Below are 6,000 nucleotides of genomic sequence, written 5' to 3'. Positions count from 1 at the left end.
AGGTTATGTTCCATGACAACATGAAAAGTAAGAAATTATCAAAATGTCATTTTATTTAGATTGACATGAATGCGAAGTCACACACGTGATTTTATGATTCAAATTTGTGACCAGTATTATCCTTATCCGCATTCGCTACGACACTATTCACATTTTACCATTGTTGAGGAAATCGTTAACTGGTAGCTGCTCAGTCGGCTGGTGAGTAGGGGATTAATAGTCTAATCGGCAAGTTAATTGGCCATTTAATCAATTAATCGGATGATTTATCGGGTAATCGGCTACTCGAGGGCCCTATGAGTAGGGATTAATCGGCAAGTTAACTGGTTAATCGGATGAATTCTTGAACAGGGCATTTCGAGAAAAAAATTTAGGGATGAAATGTGCATTGTACATATGTATCTGCTCCGATCTCATCCCCAACATGCAATACTACTTTGGAGGGAAATATGTCAGTCTCATGTCTTTTTTGGAGGGCCATACTTCTCTACAACTTTCAATCGTGTAATTTTCTCCACTGTATTTTTCCTATAGTCATTCCAGTTTTTATCAAGTTTCAACTGCATTATTTTTCAAGCTTGGACTGCATCTTCTATTGGCGCCTACTGCACCTTCTAGCAACATTTTATCGTGTAGTTCTTTTATACTACATTTTCTATTGGATGTCTAGTATATGTTTTGGCAATTTTCTAATGCATTTTTATCTACCGCCTATACCCACTCTTAACGGGTTAATTTCCACGAACTGGTAAACTATTAAACATTCACTAAGTAAGTAGTTGCTCCTATGAAATTGTACCGTGGTACCAACAAGAGGTGACTTACTGGCATCTTAAAGGATCACAAGCTTGTCAAAGTAGAAAAGACCATCAAATGCAAGTTCTTAAGACCTTTATTTATGAACTTGTGCGCACTAGAATAAAATCATTTGTGCTCCCAGACAATAATTAGTGATGTTCGTAATCTTTAGTCTGACATGCATCTTTAATGCACGAGCAATGCCATGTATCCAGCAGGAGAGGAGGTAGGGTTCCCTTAGGTTTTTGAAAAATAAAAAAAATAAAAAAAAATCATCAAAGCTTGATTTCAAAGTGAATAAGAAGGATTAAACTTAGTTTTCCATTTTCATATTTTAAACGTGTTTTTAATGGTTTTCTATTAAGGCATATTTTTCTCAAAAAATGTAAAAATATGAAGATTAATTCAATAAATAGTGAGACTAGGAATCTACACTATATAGATTGAATAGGTGTTATTAAAAATATACTTAGCTCATTTGGAGTAGGTCCAAAAAAACTTGATTACAAATGGAGCTCATTTGAAGCACATTTCTCATGTCTATAAATTTTACCACGCAAAAGAGATCGGATTGATCACCTAACTTTTATAATAGTTCAACAAACTTTGTAACATCACACCACAGGGCAATGGACTTCAAGTGTTGGTTCAAATTCAAATTTTACCTCAAATTCAAATTTTGCCTCAAATTCAAATTGGAATATGTGACATGTTACTGATATTGGAATATTTGATCTGTTATGGAATACTTGATCAAATGATGGACTATCTTCATTCAAATGTTTTTCTTGCTCTGTTATTGGAATATTTGATCAAATGATGGACTATTTGCTCTTTTTGCTTATTCTTTGCAGCATGTCTGACCAGTGAAGCAACACTGAAGCAGCATGTGTGATCACTGCAGCACCTAAACTCATAGCTCACAACATCTAAAAAGAACTAACCATACACCACAGGCAAATTTAAGGACAGACAAATGTAGATAGCATAATACATTACTACCATAGATTCAGTTCATCACATCATAAACAACCACATTAAGTTTACCAAAAGTAACCCAAAAGATAAAGATAAAACATGTTGCCACATTCAGTTCATCACATCACACCGGAGTCAGGGCCTTCGCGAGGGCAGCATGCTGCCCCTTGATCATGTAGTCCTCCCCGCGAATCGCTACATCCTCTGCATGATCGAAGCGGCCATCCTTTGGCTTTGGCTTGGTGGTGCAGTAGGGGCAGTGCCACTTCTTGATCTTGCGGTTGTAGAAGGAAGCAACTCCCTTGGCCTTGATCTTCTCCACCTCCTTCGTTGTGAAGGACGCGGCATTGCCCTTGTACATATCTTCTCCAGAATTATACTTCACACATGAATGAATTACATTAATACATTATAGATTCATGTACACCATGTCAAAGGAACTAAATGAACAATCCAAATTTCAAGTAGGCTTACCTCATATTCTTCGTCGTCACTGTACTCTGGATCGTACGGGTCGAACCCAGTAAGGGCTAGCTTCCTCTTATTCCCCACAGAACCATCCTCCTGAATATATAATTACATCCATTACTAGTAAATACAGAAGCCAACTAATAATTTAGGTATGCACACATGACACATTGATCATGTTATCCATACTATGATCATATTTGCATTTTCCATTGTCATGCACACACATTGAACAACAAAGATAATATAACTACATATTGTGGACAAATTTATATACCGATGAATCAAGTAAGATCTTAATCAATTGATAGGTACATCAAAATTAATGCATTCCATTTGGGCATATGACATTCAAAACACCAATTTGTGTAGCATTGAAAAACAAATCTAAGCATACATCCCTATCTCTCATTAAGATCTGTCTAGCATTTTTGCAACGAATGTAATCCAAAAAACTCCCATACAAAAAAAAACCCACCCCCATAAAGAAAACCCCATCCCTCAAACCAACTACTCTAACCATCTAATCTAAATATTGCAACTAGGGTACAAGCAAATGGAAGTACCTCCTGTACCACCTTCTCCTCGCCAGGATGCGCATCTGGATGGACTGCGCCGCTCGACGCCGTCAGCTCCGACAGTACCGAGGTGGAGCCCGCCACCTCCTTCTCCACATCCACAGCCGCGACAACGGTTGCGAGTTTCCCCGCACCACCTTGGATGCCGCCAACGTCCTGCACTGCATCTGCTGCCGCGGTCACCGTGCTCTGCAGATCTCTAGCCGTTGCGCCGGTGTCGCCACGAGCGTCCGCCATGAGGGAGGCGATGAAGGTGAGGACGAGGATGCGGTGGGGGAGAGCGAGATGGTGCGGTGAAGGAGGGCGAGACGACGCAGTGGGAGAGAAGGAGACGATGCGGCAGGAAGGGGATTTGGGGTGAAATGGTAGGGGCGACGCGGTTCCCCCTCTTATACGATGGGACGTTTCTGGCATGTTCCACGGACACGTGCTACCCCACGACCGCGGTCAGTAGCATGCACGCCTACGCGGCCCACTAGTCAGAGTTAATGGTCAAGCCATTGACCCGATGGTAACGTCCAGTTTGCACAGTTTTAGCCAAGGAAGTGGGGAAAAGTGAGCAAAAGTTAAGAGCCTGGGGATGAATGAGTATAACTAAGGAACCAGAGGCACAGATGTAAAAATCCTTTTTTTTAAGTCAAACTTAGCAAACTTTGATCAAGTTTATAGAGAAAAATGTCAATATCTACAATACCAACATTATGAAAATATAACTCATAATGTGTCCAACGAAATGCATTTGGTATTCTAGATGTACCTATTTTTCTCTTTATAAACATGATCAAAATTTGTAAAGTTTTTTATTTGTGAGGGAAAGTTTGTAAAGTTTGACTTTTGAGAAAATATATACGCAGTACAATATAAAACAGAGAGAGTATTAATCTAGTATTACCTGAGTATTCTAGAGTAAGGTGGTGGAAATACATGCAGATATTAGGACTCGTGTTTTTGCTTAAATCGGCAAGAATAGCGTTGGCGTGTAAAGCTGCCCACTTGATCATGCATCCACACCTTGATTCAAATACTAAGATGGATGAAGAGAAGTTTCTAACACTTTTTGTCATGGGCATCAGGCAACCAGCCAACTAGTGGCTGCTTTCTTTTGTAGGTTATATATTTGCATAGGGATTACCGTGACCGGCAAATCTGGTCATTTTGATGTAGATGTGTTTTTCATACATACATCAAACTAAATATCGTCTAAGTGACCGCGCGGGTGGCAGGTCATACAGGTGATTCGACCAAAGAACTAGGCTCATATGTGTGTCAGGTAAGTCAACAGTCAACACATTGCAAGCAAATTTATATTTGGTAACAGCTAGATCAGATGAAGTTGTAGCATATCGGATAGCCTGAAATCACTTGTGCCAAGACATGCCGGTCTTGGAAGATATGTCCATTACTAATCCTAGAGGTCAGCAACAAGGCATGTTATTGTGAAAGGCTCCCGAGACACAACACACAACACAACCAAGAAACCTTCATGTTGTGCAAACAAAACAACAGGGTGACAACTTAGGGATTTGGCTATGAGACTACCTCCTGATGCCCGCTATTCTCAGACTTAGATGGCGATGTCTTCTATCAACCAAAATCGTCAATGCCACTCACACCGTCTTTGCCTATGTAACTCATTGTGTCTTTTCTTTAAGTGTCTCTTGTTTTTCTTTTTTGCGGGTGAAAGTGTCGCTTGTTGCATGCAACAAACATTCAACTACATATGTGCATACTCAGACTAAGGTTGTAAGGAGATGTATATGCATAGCTGAATTGACTGAGTAGCATGGGTACATGAGGAGGGTAATAGATGAGGAGACAATGACCCCCTCAACTCGTTTTTTTCTTCTGAATTCAAAAGCACGTGCAATGCCAGATCGACTTGAGCAGAGCACACACACGTACGGATAATTGGTTTGGTCCTTTTTCTTGGAAGAGGAATAATTTAATTATCCTCTCTCGGTCTCTACATCTTGATGATGCACACAACCAAATTTTTACAAGCGAAGTGCATAAAGAGGCCATAAAAGGTGAGTGGTTGACTGATTATGCGAGAGAATGTCTACAATACGCAAATGTTAACACCCACATGTGGCACGAAGCAACATGGCCCAAATGCCTCCATTATCATCCATTTTGCCACGTCAAAACAGATGACATCAGCGGGAATTTTTTTGGTTTTTGACTTAAAAATGTTTTATCTCCTAATTAAAAAATGTAATTAAAAATCCGTTTTCACCATTAAATCCGTCTCGACGAGATTTTCAAAACTAGATCCCATGTTGATATGTTTTGATGAACTTTTTTATGGCCAAAGTTGTCATGATGTTTACACTATAGTTGCCATAGTGTTTACACTAAAGTTGCCATGACATGTTTTATCTATTTTTTCTTCTAGATTTAAAGCTACCATTGTATTTTCAACTACTTTTTACGGCAATTTTTATTAATTGACCATGGCAATTTTTAGTAATTAACCACTGCAAATTTAATGCATGGATCATGGCAATTTTTAGTAATCCATCATGACAAATTTAGTTTATAGATCATGGAAATTTTAGTATTTTGTATGGCAATTCCAGTACTTTGACCATGGAAATTATTTTTTGTATGAACCATGGCAAATTTAAGTGCATGCATCATGGTAAATTTAAGTAATTCATCATGGAAATTTTAGTTTATGGTTCATGGCAAGTCTAGTTTCTTAATTCCCCATTTTTATAATATGTCAAAATTTACTTTTAAAGATAGAAGAAAAATAGCTGAAACATATCATGGCAATTTCAGTGTAAACACCATGGCAATTCATGTGCAATAGACATGGCAACTTTTAACCCAAAAAAGAGTCGTCAAAACATTGATATGAGATCTTGTTTCGAAAATCTTGTCGCGATGGATTTAATGGTGAAAACAGATCTTCAATCAGATTTTTCATTTAAGAGATAAAATATTTTAAAAGCTGAAAATCCAAAAAGATTCCCATATACATGCATACGGTGACATGACGCAATCTGTGTGTTATATGGCGTGTGGACGGGTGTTGCTTCCATCATGCGTGTGAACGTTATCAGCGTCCCTACAATATCAATGAAGCTATCGAATAGCAATGGTCAGTCCAACAACCAATAAATGCCAATTTACAGTTCTCTGGAAAACCATCTTCATCTTCCAAGCAAAGCCT

This window comes from Triticum aestivum, chromosome 5A, assembly GCF_018294505.1.
Source record: "Triticum aestivum cultivar Chinese Spring chromosome 5A, IWGSC CS RefSeq v2.1, whole genome shotgun sequence".
Classification (NCBI taxonomy): Eukaryota; Viridiplantae; Streptophyta; class Magnoliopsida; order Poales; family Poaceae; genus Triticum; species Triticum aestivum.
This window is presented reverse-complemented; position numbering follows the sequence as displayed.